The sequence below is a fragment of the Salmo trutta genome, chromosome 3 (genome assembly GCF_901001165.1).
Source record: "Salmo trutta chromosome 3, fSalTru1.1, whole genome shotgun sequence".
Taxonomy (NCBI): domain Eukaryota; kingdom Metazoa; phylum Chordata; class Actinopteri; order Salmoniformes; family Salmonidae; genus Salmo; species Salmo trutta.
Window position 1 is genome coordinate 68,281,635 of NC_042959.1, and position 12,568 is coordinate 68,294,202.

Below are 12,568 nucleotides of genomic sequence, written 5' to 3' on the forward strand. Positions count from 1 at the left end.
CTCTCTTCCTGACTGATAATGACAGCACAGAGCAGTCAGCCAGTCAGCCAGGCTGCAGTCAGCCAGTCAGCAGTCAGCCAGGCTGCAGTCAGCCAGGCTGCAGTCAACCAGTCAGCAGTCAGCCAGGCTGCAGTCAGCCAGTCAGCAGTCAGCCAGGCTGCAGTCAACCAGTCAGCAGTCAGCACTCAGCCAGGCTGCAGTTAGTCAGCCAGTCAGTAGTCAGCCAGTCAGTCAGTAGTCAGCAGAGCAGGCACAAGGACAGTGATGAGGGGGGAAGTATAGCCTAGCCTATCTGCTGACTGCTAGTTCTTTACGGATTGACCTACAGTCACCTCTAACTGAGACTCTCTCTCTCTCTCACACACACACACACACACACACACACACACACACACACACACACACACACACACACACACACACACACACACACACACCGCAGGGTTAGTTACAGAGGCAGGTCAGCACAGAGAGGAAAGTAGGTGATTATCTGATGGAAAAACCAAGAACCCTTTCATAGAAGACAAAGTTATACCTGCCGGGAAACGTTTATGAGATTAGCCGACTTGACAAAATGCCTCATCATACTGACAAAGCTCCTTGAGTGAATCTACTGTATGGAAGAATGATACATGACTTCATGTCAAACATCTTTAAGGCTTAGTTGTTATTGTGACTAATTGAGTCAACATAGTGCTACCCTAAGGTAAACTATTGAAGTAAACACACATTACCTAATCAAACAGCCCTTAAATAGCCCTACTAAATAAACCTTCTGTCAACATTATCAGGAACTTTCTAGCATGTCTGTCTACTGACTGCCTCAGTCAATTCCCCTACTATAGTTTCTGAAAGACCTTTACCAGGTTAGGCTAATCATTATGGGACACAGACTGAGTAGTGACTGAGAGGCTGGAGGGCCAGTAGACTAGGAGATGAGAGAGATGGTTAACAGGGGTGATACAGGAGAGGACAGAGATTTAATGTTGTCCCCACAGACTCCCCAAATAACACTCATTTGATTGTAAGACTGACATATATGTCTCAATTACTGTACATCAACTTGATACAACTCACTCTGGGTTATCCCATTAATAATATCAGCCTAATAATAACAGGCTGCTAATAGGATAATAGGATAATAATAGCCTAGTTGTTATCCCTCAGGGTAAAACATGCCAACATTGTTTCCTCGTTATTTCAACTCAATCCAACATCAATCAAAATAGATGTTGACATCAGGTCATTGCCGTGGGATGTTTAGTTTTCAAATTAATTCTTCATTTCCTTGTAGTATGGACAAAGCTTGGTATATAAGCTTGGATAATATAGTTAATAGAGTAGCCCACTGTCTGTCTAGCTCGTGAGAGTATTGACCTCATTACTCTAGTTGTACTGTAGTCTCATCCTAAAGAGATTGTGTAACAGTGTCTCGGTGGCTCGGAGAGATTGACTGTGGGACTGCAGTCTTCTCTCTAGGTTAGTTACTGACAGTAGTCTGAGCCCACATTGGCCAGAGCAACGCTGCTATAACAACATGTGTCAATACCAATGAGAGTCAAACAGCATTTCATCAGCACTACTGAACAACCACAGATTTCTGTTCCACTGTTTCGATGTGGTGAAGAAAAACATGGGCTTTTTCCGAACTCACAGAGGGCCCGTTCAGCAGCTAGGCCAGGCTATCTCCAGGGAGGGCCCGTTCAGCAGCTAGGCCAGGCTATCTCCAGGGAGGGCCCGTTCAGCAGCTAGGCCAGGCTATCTCCAGGGAGGGCCCGTTCAGCAGCTAGGCCAGGCTATCTCCAGGGAGGGCCCGTTCAGCAGCTAGGCCAGGCTATCTCCAGAGAGGGCCCGTTCAGCAGCTAGGCCAGGCTATCTCCAGGGAGGGCCCGTTCAGCAGCTAGGCCAGGCTATCTCCAGAGAGGGCCCGTTCAGCAGCTAGGCCAGGCTATCTCCAGAGAGGGCCCGTTCAGCAGCTAGGCCAGGCTATCTCCAGGGAGGGCCCGTTCAGCAGCTAGGCCAGGCTATCTCCAGGGAGGGCCCGTTCAGCAGCTAGGCCAGGCTATCTCCAGGGAGGGCCCGTTCAGCAGCTAGGCCAGGCTATCTCCAGGGAGGGCCCGTTCAGCAGCTAGGCCAGGCTATCTCCAGAGAGGGCCCGTTCAGCAGCTAGGCCAGGCTATCTCCAGAGAGGGCCCGTTCAGCAGCTAGGCCAGGCTATCTACAGGGAGGGCCCGTTCAGCAGCTAGGCCAGGCTATCTCCAGGGAGGGCCCGTTCAGCAGCTAGGCCAGGCTATCTCCAGGGAGGGTTTGATCATGGCCTTCTATTCTTACAGGACAACGCAGGCTACTGATGTAACACACCTTACTGTGAATGTGAACAATACTGAAAAGAAAAGTCAAATACTAGAAGTAAGCAAAGGAAATAGATTTGGAGGCATGTGAGTACATTTTCTACTGAGAGGAAGTGTTTAATTCAAACAAGCATGGTGCAAGGCAGAGGGACAAGCTGCAACTGGACACCTGTACAGTTAGTTATCTTAAGGTTCAACATACAAACATCTTCATTCAGAGAAAAAGACGCGTGTACACACACACACACACACACACACGTCAATATTTCTAAGAAGGTAATGAATGCATGGTCTCAAAACCTTAGAAAATATAGACATGTAGAACAGGGCTGTTAATTCTAGTCCTGAAGGGAAAGGACCTCACCCAACTGCTTGCTGTGCAGCCGATGGATTAATTTCATTGGCCTACTCTGACTAGGGGGAATCAGGTCTGGTATCCAGTCCTGTTTGAACATATAGACTATTTGATTTATTCCTTATTTTACCAGGTAAGTTGACTGAGAACACATTTTCAAACACAGCAACAACCTGGAGAATAGTTACAGGGATGAATGAGCCAATTGGAAGCTGGGGATGATTAGGTGGCCATGATGGTATGAGGGCCAGATGGGGAATAGCCAAGACACCAAGGTTAAGACACATACTCATACAATAAGTGCCATGGGATCTTTAGTGACCACAGAGAGTCAGGACTAGGGTTGCACATTTTGGGGAATATTCAGAGGTGGAAACTTTCCGTGGGAATTAACAGGACTACATGGGAATTAATGGGAATGAATGGAAATATATGCAAATTAATATGAATTCCATTTAAATGTAGATGTTTTTTGCATTGGATATATTTACCATATCATATGGAGACAGAAACATAAGCATTTTACCTCATCATAAGTACACATAATTGTAAATGATTAAATCCTTCCAATAGAAATCAAAAAACAATTTAGTTATGAATTGAACTTTAATTATATGAGTTGACTCTTCACATGGGATGATTTCACTGAACAACAAAAGAAAGGGAATATTGAATGATCCCCAATGAACCATTGCGTCTCCCAAAAACTTTTTCAACATACATCTGTAAAATGATAGTCTAGAAACTAAAGCTTTGGTTGTCTTCCTCTCAGGCTTCCATGTCTTCTCCCTGGACCTCCTCAATGTCCACCTCTTGAACATCAGACTCTGAGGCCTCATCTTGACTGTCACTTTCCAACCTTGTTGAGGATGGCTCGTTGTCAGACTCAAAAAGCCTCAAATTTGCCTGGATGGCCACCAATTTTTCAACCCTTGTATTTGTCAGCCTGTTGTGTGCTTTGGTGTGTGTGTTCCCAAACAAGAACCAGTTGCGCTCTGAGACGGCTGATGTTGGTGGGATTTGGAGGATGATGGAGGCAACAGGGGAAAGAGCCTCAGATCCACATAGTCCCTTCCACCAAGTGGATGATGAGATATGTTGGCACGACTGCCATATCGCATCTCCATCCCAAAGCCCTTGCTTGGCCTTGTACTTCGTCAGACTGCCAAGAACCTTGCCCTCATCCAGGCCAAGGTGGCGAGACACGGTAGTGATGACACCATAGGTCTTGTTGACCTCTGTACCAGACAGGATGCTCTTGCCAGCATACTTGGGGTCCAACATGTACGCTGCGGCGTGTATGGGCTTCAGGCAGAAGTCTTTACGCTTTTTGATGTATTTCAGAACTGCAGTTTCCTCTGCTTGGAGCAACAGTGAAGTGGGCAGGGCAGTAAGGATTTCTTCTCTTACATCTGCAAGCAGAGTCTGAACATCAGACAGGATGGCATTGTCTCCCTCAATCCGTGCAATGGCTACTGCTATAGGTTTCAGGAGTTTCAGGCTGCTTACCACGCTCTCCTAAAATACATTATCCCGGAGGATCCTCTTGATGGGGCTGTCCATATTGGCAGACTGTGATATGGCCATTTCTTGGAGAGACTCCTTCCCCTCCAGGAGACTGTCAAACATGATGACAACACCACCCCAACGGGTGCTGCTGGGCAGCTTCAATGTGGTGCAGTAATTCTTCTCACTTTGCTTGGTGAGGTAGATTGCTGCTATAACTTGATGGCCCTTCACATACCTAACCATTTCCTTGGCTCTCTTCTAGTGTATCCATTGTTTTCAGTGCTAAGATGTCCTTGAGGAGCAGATTCAATGCACGAGCAGCACAGCCAATGGGTGTGATGTGAGGGTAGGACTCCTACACTTTAGACCAAGCAGCCTTCATGTTCGCAGCATTGTCTGTCACCAGTGAAAATACCTTTTGTGGTCCAATGTCATTGATGACTGCCTTCAGCTCATCTGCAATGTAGAGACCGGTGTGTCTGTTGTCCCTTGTGTCTGTGCTCTTGTAGAATACTGGTTGAGGGTTGGAGATGATGTAGTTAATTATTCCTTGCCCACGAACATTCGACCACCCATCAGAGATGATTGCAATACAGTCTGCTTTCTCTATGATTTGCTTGACCTTCACTTTAACTCTGCATCCAGCAAATGAGTAGATAAAGCATGTCTGGTTAAAGGGGTGTATGCTGGGCGAAGAACATTCAGAAATCTCTTCCAATACACATTGCCTGTGAGCATCAGAGATGAACCAGTTGCATTCACAGCTCGAGCAAGACATTCATCAATCAGCATTTCTCTGACTATGTTCCTCCATTGAATCAAAAAAACTTCTGATTCCAGGAGGACTATGAGCTGTTGCTATCGATAAGGTGTCTGATTCATCATTTCCACCTCGAATAGAAGTAGAGGGACTTTTGTCAGAGGTTGCTTGTTGTGAGCGCTGAGGGAACTTTATGCACTTCGTCGTGTATGGATCTGTTGGGGCGGTATGCAAATTGGGAGTGGGTCTAGGGTGTCTGGGATGATGGAGTTAATGTGTGCCATAACCAGCCTCTCAAAGCACTTCATTATTAAAGAAGTATGTGCTACAGGGTGGTAGTCATTGTGGCGTGAAGCCTTAGAGTTCTTGGGAACAGGAGTGATGGTGGTCAGTTTAAAACATGTGGGGATGACAGACTAGAACAAGGAGAGGGTGTAAGCACCATGATAAAGGCATATATCATATTTCAGATTAATACTAAAGAGGCATTTTCTATTGAACTGCCATTGTCCACTGAGGGGGGTCTCTTGCACATCTATTTTAAAGGGGCAATTTACAGCTGCTGAAACTCCAGTGGCAGCACCACTGCTTGGAGGCGGGTTGAGAACGGAGTAGAAGACACATTTCCGTTGTTCGCTGTAACACGTGGACAATAATATATACGGTAATAATAATAATAATAATATGGACAATAAAGTTATATTCCAGGTTGAACAAAAACATGAGGGCTGGCCTTTTGCATCATTGTAACGCCCTGGCCATAGAGAGGGGTTTTTGTTCTTTATTTTGGTTAGGCCAGGGTGTTACATTGGGTGGGCGTTCTATGTTCATTTTCTATGTTGTCTGTTTCATTGATTTTGGCCGTGTGGCTTCCAATCAGGCACAGCTGTTGTTGGTTGTTGCTGATTGGGAGTCACACATAAGTGCCTGTTTTTCCGTTCGGGTTTTGTGGGTAATTGTTTCTGTTAGATTATTTCCTAACAGGACTGTTTTGCTGTTGTGTTTTTGTTCAGTTTTGTATAGTGTTCTTACGTTAACTAAAATCATGATGAACACTAACTCCGCTGTGCCTTGGTCTACTCTCTCTCCCGACAGCCGTTACAGTCATGCTCCTTGTTTGGACTACAAGTGTCACGAATCCCACTGAAGGTGGCTCCCCTGCCTGTTCGGGCGGCGCTCGGCGTCGCCGGCCTACTATCCACCGCTGATCCTTTTTCCCTTTTCTGTTTGTTTGGTCTTATTGGTTGCACCTGTTCCCTGTTTTGTTTCTTGATTTGTGTTTATTTAAGCCTGTTTAGCCCGCCCAGGTTTGTGCGGGATTATTTCGCTGTTTGTATTTTGGATGTGCTGGCTGACGTCTTATTTTTCTCTCCGGACCGTTTTGCCCTGTGTTTTAGGTTGGTCATTATATTTACGCGCCCTTCTGTTTTGGCGTGACCGTTTTGTGCCGGAGAAAATAAAGACGATATACTTTACCTCTGCTCTCTGCGCCTGACTCCAACCACCACTCCTAGATTCCGTGACAAGGCCCTGTAGCAACACAGTAGCCTATATTTCCCCCTACAGGCTCCATCTACCCTCCATAGTTCCCCGGGTGGTCTCTGTGAGCTGTGGCACTAGAAGGAGACGAGGGTAAAGTCCATACCATACAGGGAGCCAGGCTGGGCATTGTGAGGAGCAATGTGATGAGCCTGAGGAGACTAAGTGACTGGCTTGCTGTGTGTGTCCTTTAATGCTGTTGCATCTCACATCTTTCATTGACCACAACATTCCTCCAGCTGAAAACTAAGCCTTATCTTTTAATGGCTTTGCAATCTCTTGCTTTGACCAAGAATATCACAGATCAGTGTCACTGATTGGGGTTGGGTGTGTGTGTGGGGGGGGGGACAAGTGAGTCACAGTACAAAATCTGATTTGATCCATTTGGCCCCAACGGCATTACCATGAACCAAGGGCTCAAACAAAACCCCTGCTTCTACAGTACAGTAGAACTGATCATGTCATGTCCAGTACATGGAGCACCATACCTCCACCATCACCATCCTTTACTGTGGAGTTAGTGCTCAGGGTACAACACCTGCTGCCTCTGGAGCCTGTATGGCCATGTCCCAAATAGCACCCTATTCTCTAAATAGTGCACCTATGAGCCCTGGTCAAAAGTACTGCACTCTATAGGGAATAGGGTGACAATTAGAACGCATCCAGTATCTATCCTATAATCTGTGGGGACCCAAGCGGATTCCCACTGACTCTCTCCCTCAGTCCCACGGCTCTGCTCTACACTCCTACATCCTCATTAAGACCTGCTATTGCTGGAGTTACTGCTTCCTCCCTGGATTAAAGCTTCCTTTCCTCTCATCCTCTGCCTACTGTACCAGCTCACACAGAACTATCCAGCCCCCTTAAAAAATACATCAATGCTTTGCCTGGGTTTAATATATGCTGCGTTTACACTACCCCTGGAGGATGCAGTTTGAAGGGGAGCCAGAGCCTCTAAATAGATGAAGAGAGAAGGGAAGCCGTCCCCAGTGTTATTCTGTTCTGGCTTTTCTAAAGCACCAGGACTCATGATAGATACTGGTATCCAGGGAGAGAGTAGAGCAACTGCCACCGCTGCTGTTTCTGTTGCTGCTGCTAGTTCTGTTTCTGTTGCTAGTTCTGTTTCTGTTTCTACTGCTGCTGCTAGTTCTGTTTCTGTTGCTGCTGCTAGTTCTGTTTCTGTTGTTGCTGCTGCTGCTGCTAGTTCTGTTTCTGTTGTTGCTGCTGCTGCTGCTAGTTCTGTTTCTGTTGCTGCTGCTGCTAGTTCTGTTTCTGTTGCTGCTGCTGCTGCTGCTGCTAGTTCTGTTTCTGTTGCTGCTGCTAGTTCTGTTTCTGCTGCTGCTGCTGCTAGTTCTGTTTCTGCTGCTAGTTCTGTTTCTGTTGCTGCTGCTAGTTCTGTTTCTGTTGCTGCTGCTAGTTCTGTTTCTGTTGTTTCTGTTGCTGCTGCTAGTTCTGTTTCTGTTGTTGCTGCTGCTGCTGCTAGTTCTGTTTCTGTTGTTGCTGCTGCTGCTGCTAGTTCTGTTTCTGTTGTTGCTGCTGCTGCTGCTAGTTCTGTTTCTGTTGTTGCTGCTGCTGCTGCTAGTTCTGTTTCTGTTGCTGCTGCTGCTGCTAGTTCTGTTTCTGTTGCTGCTGCTGCTGCTAGTTCTGTTGCTGCTGCTGCTGCTGCTAGTTCTGTTTCTGTTGCTGCTGCTGCTAGTTCTGTTTCTGTTGCTGCTGCTGCTAGTTCCGTTTCTGTTGCTGCTGCTGCTAGTTCTGTTTCTGTTACTGCTGCTGCTAGTTCTGTTTCTACTGCTGCTAGTTCTGTTTCTGTTGCTGCTGCTGCTAGTTCTGTTTCTGCTGCTGCTGCTGTTTCTGTTGTTGCTGCTGTTAGTTCTGTTTCTGCTGCTGCTAGTTCTGTTTCTGCTGCTGTTTCTGTTTCTGTTGCTGCTGCTGCTAGTTCTGTTTCTGTTACTGCTGCTGCTAGTTCTGTTTCTGTTGCTGCTGCTGCTAGTTACATTTACATTTAAGTCATTTAGCAGACGCTCTTATCCAGAGCGACTTACAAATAGTTTTGTTTCTGCTGCTGCTGCTAGTTCTGTCCCTGTTGCTGCTGCTAGTTCTGTTTCTGTTGCTGCTGCTGCTAGTTCTGTTTCTGCTGCTGCTAGTTCTGTTTCTGTTGCTGCTGCTAGTTCTGTTTCTGTTGTTGCTGCTGCTGCTGCTAGTTCTGTTTCTGTTGTTGCTGCTGCTAGTTCTGTTTCTGTTGCTGCTGCTGCTAGTTCTGTTTCTGTTGCTGCTGCTGCTGCTAGTTCTGTTTCTGTTGTTGCTGCTGCTGCTGCTAGTTCTGTTTCTGTTGTTGCTGCTGCTGCTGCTAGTTCTGTTTCTGTTGTTGCTGCTGCTGCTGCTAGTTCTGTTTCTGTTGCTGCTGCTGCTGCTAGTTCTGTTTCTGTTGCTGCTGCTGCTGCTAGTTCTGTTTCTGTTGCTGCTGCTGCTAGTTCTGTTTCTGTTGCTGCTGCTGCTAGTTCCGTTTCTGTTGCTGCTGCTGCTAGTTCCGTTTCTGTTACTGCTGCTGCTAGTTCTGTTTCTACTGCTGCTAGTTCTGTTTCTGTTGCTGCTGCTGCTAGTTCTGTTTCTGCTGCTGCTGCTGTTTCTGTTGTTGCTGCTGTTAGTTCTGTTTCTGCTGCTGCTAGTTCTGTTTCTGCTGCTGTTTCTGTTTCTGTTGCTGCTGCTGCTAGTTCTGTTTCTGTTACTGCTGCTGCTAGTTCTGTTTCTGTTGCTGCTGCTGCTAGTTACATTTACATTTAAGTCATTTAGCAGACGCTCTTATCCAGAGCGACTTACAAATAGTTTTGTTTCTGCTGCTGCTGCTAGTTCTGTCCCTGTTGCTGCTGCTAGTTCTGTTTCTGTTGCTGCTGCTGCTAGTTCTGTTTCTGCTGCTGCTAGTTCTGTTTCTGTTGCTGCTGCTAGTTCTGTTTCTGTTGTTGCTGCTGCTGCTGCTAGTTCTGTTGTTGCTGCTGCTAGTTCTGTTTCTGTTGCTGCTGCTGCTAGTTCTGTTTCTGTTGCTGCTGCTGCTGCTAGTTCTGTTTCTGTTGCTGCTGCTAGTTCTGTTTCTGCTGCTGCTGCTGCTAGTTCTGTTTCTGTTGCTGCTGCTAGTTCTGTTTCTGTTGCTGCTGCTAGTTCTGTTTCTGTTGTTGCTGCTGCTGCTAGTTCTGTTTCTGTTGCTGCTGCTGCTGCTAGTTCTGTTTCTGTTGCTGCTGCTGCTGCTAGTTCTGTTTCTGTTGCTGCTGCTGCTGCTAGTTCTGTTTCTGCTGCTGCTGCTAGTTCTGTCCCTGTTGCTGCTGCTAGTTCTGTTTCTGTTGCTGCTGCTGCTAGTTCTGTTTCTGCTGCTGCTAGTTCTGTTTCTGTTGCTGCTGCTAGTTCTGTTTCTGTTGTTGCTGCTGCTGCTGCTAGTTCTGTTTCTGTTGTTGCTGCTGCTAGTTCTGTTTCTGTTGCTGCTGCTGCTAGTTCTGTTTCTGTTGCTGCTGCTGCTGCTAGTTCTGTTTCTGTTGCTGCTGCTAGTTCTGTTTCTGCTGCTGCTGCTGCTAGTTCTGTTTCTGCTGCTGCTGCTAGTTCTGTTTCTGTTGCTGCTGCTAGTTCTGTTTCTGTTGTTGCTGCTGCTGCTGCTAGTTCTGTTTCTGTTGCTGCTGCTAGTTCTGTTTCTGTTGCTGCTGCTGCTAGTTCTGTTTCTGTTGCTGCTGCTAGTTCTGTTTCTGTTGCTGCTGCTGCTAGTTCTGTTTCTGTTGCTGCTGCTGCTAGTTCTGTTTCTGTTACTGCTGCTGCTAGTTCTGTTTCTGTTGCTGCTAGTTCTGTTTCTGCTGCTGCTGCTGTTTCTGTTGTTGCTGCTGCTAGTTCTGTTTCTGCTGCTGCTAGTTCTGTTTCTGCTGCTGCTAGTTCTGTTTCTGCTGCTGTTTCTGTTTCTGTTGCTGCTGTTTCTGTTTCTGTTGCTGCTGCTGCTAGTTCTGTTTCTGTTGCTGCTGCTGCTAGTTACATTTACATTTACATTTAAGTCATTTAGCAGACGCTCTTATCCAGAGCGACTTACAAATAGTTCTGTTTCTGCTGCTGCTGCTAGTTCTGTCCCTGTTGCTGCTGCTAGTTCTGTTTCTGTTGCTGCTGCTGCTAGTTCTGTTTCTGTTGCTGCTAGTTATGTTTCTGCTGCTGCTGCTAGTTCTGTCCCTGTTGCTGCTGCTAGTTCTGTTTCTGTTGCTGCTGCTGCTAGTTCTGTTTCTGCTGCTGTTTCTGTTACTGTTGTTGCTGCTGCTAGTTCTGTTTCTGCTGCTGCTAGTTCTGTTTCTGCTGCTGCTGTTTCAGTTTCTGTTGCTGCTAGTTCTGTTTCTGTTGCTGCTGCTAGTTCTGTTTCTGCTGCTGCTGTTTCTGTTGCTGCTGCTAGTTCTGTTTCTACTACTGCTAGTCCTGTTTCTGTTTCTACTGCTGCTAGTTCGGTTTCTGTTTCTACTACTGCTAGTTCGGTTTCTACTACTGCTAGTTCTGTTTCCATTTCTACTACTGCTAGTCCTGTTTTTGTTTCTACTGCTGCTAGTTCTGTTTCGGTTGCTGCTGCTGCTAGTTCTGTTTCTTCTGCTGCTAGCTCTGTTTCCGTTTCTACTGCTGCTAGTTCTGTTTCTAATGCTGCTAGTTCTGTTTCTACTGCTACTGCTGCTAGTTCTGTTTCTACTGTTACTAGTTCTGTTTCTACTGCTGCTAGTTTTGTTTCTACTGCTACTAGTTCTGTTTCTACTGCTACAAGTTCTGTTACTACTGCTACTGCTGCTAGTTATGCTTCTACTGCTGCTAGTTCTGTTTCTACAGCTGCTAGTTCTGTTTATGTTTCTACAGCTGCTAGTTCTGTTTATGTTTCTACTTCTGCTAGTTCTGTTTCGGTTGCTGCTGCTGCTAGTTCTGTTTCTTCTGCTGCTAGCTCTGTTTCTACTGCTGCTAGTTCTGTTTCTACTGCTACTAGTTCCGTTTCGGTTGCTGCTGCTGCTAGTTCTGTTTCTTCTGCTGCTAGCTCTGTTTCTGTTTCTACTACTGCTAGTTATGTTTCAACTGCTGCTAGTCCTGTTTCTACGGCTGCTAGTCCTGTTTCTGTTTCTACTGCTGCTAGTTCTTTTCTACTGCTGCTAGTTCTGTTTCTACTGCTACTAGTTATGTTTGTTTCTACTGCTACTAGTCCTGTTTCTGTTTCTACTGCTGCTAGACCTGTTTCTGTTTCTACTGATGCTGGTCCTGTTTCTGTTTCTACTGCTGCTAGTTCTGTTTCTACTGCTGCTAGTTCTGTTTCTACTGCTGCTAGTCCTGTTTCTGTTTCTACTGCTGCTAGTTCTGTTTCTAATGTTGCTAGTTCTGTTTCTACTGCTGCTAGTTCGGTTTCTGTTTCTACTACTGCTAGTCCTGTTTCTGTTTGTACTGCAACTGCTGCTAGTTCGGTTTCTACTACTGCTAGTTCTGTTTCTACTGCTACTAGTTCTGTTTCTGTTTCTACTGCTGCTAGTCCTGCTTCTGTTTATACTGCTGCTAGTCCTGGTTCTGTTTTATACTGCTGCTATTCTTGCTTCTGTTTCTACTGCTGCTAGTTCTGTTTCTACTGTTGCTAGTTTTGTTTCTACTGCTACTGCTGCTAGTTCGGTTTCTCTTTCTACTGCTACTGCTGCTAGTTCGGTTTCTGTTTTCTACTACTGCTAGTCCTGTTTCTGCTGCTACTGCTGCTAGTTCGGGTCCTGTTTCTGTTTCTACTGATACTGCTGCTAGTTCGGTTTCTGTTTCTACTACTGCTAGTCCTGTTTCTGTTTCTACTGTTACTGCTGCTAGTTCTGTTTATGTTTCTACTGCTACTCGTTCTGTTTATGTTTCTACTGCTAGTTCTGTTTCTACTGCTATTGCTGCTAGTTCTGTTTCTACTTGCTACTGCTGCTAGTTCTGTTTCTACTGCTACTAGTTCTGTTTCTACTGCTACTGCTGCTAGTTCTGTTTCTACTGCTGCTAGTTCTGTTTCTACTACTAGTAGTTCTGTTTCTACTGCTACTGCTGCTAGTTCTGTTT

The 12,568-nt window shown here is 46.0% G+C and overlaps 1 protein-coding gene across 6 annotated transcripts in view; it reads right to left on the reverse strand.

Annotated features, from left to right (window-relative positions):
• The window catches only part of LOC115185451 (focal adhesion kinase 1), a 136,761-nt gene that overhangs the window by 102,960 nt on the left and 21,233 nt on the right, over positions 1-12,568 (reverse strand). The window lies entirely within an intron of this gene.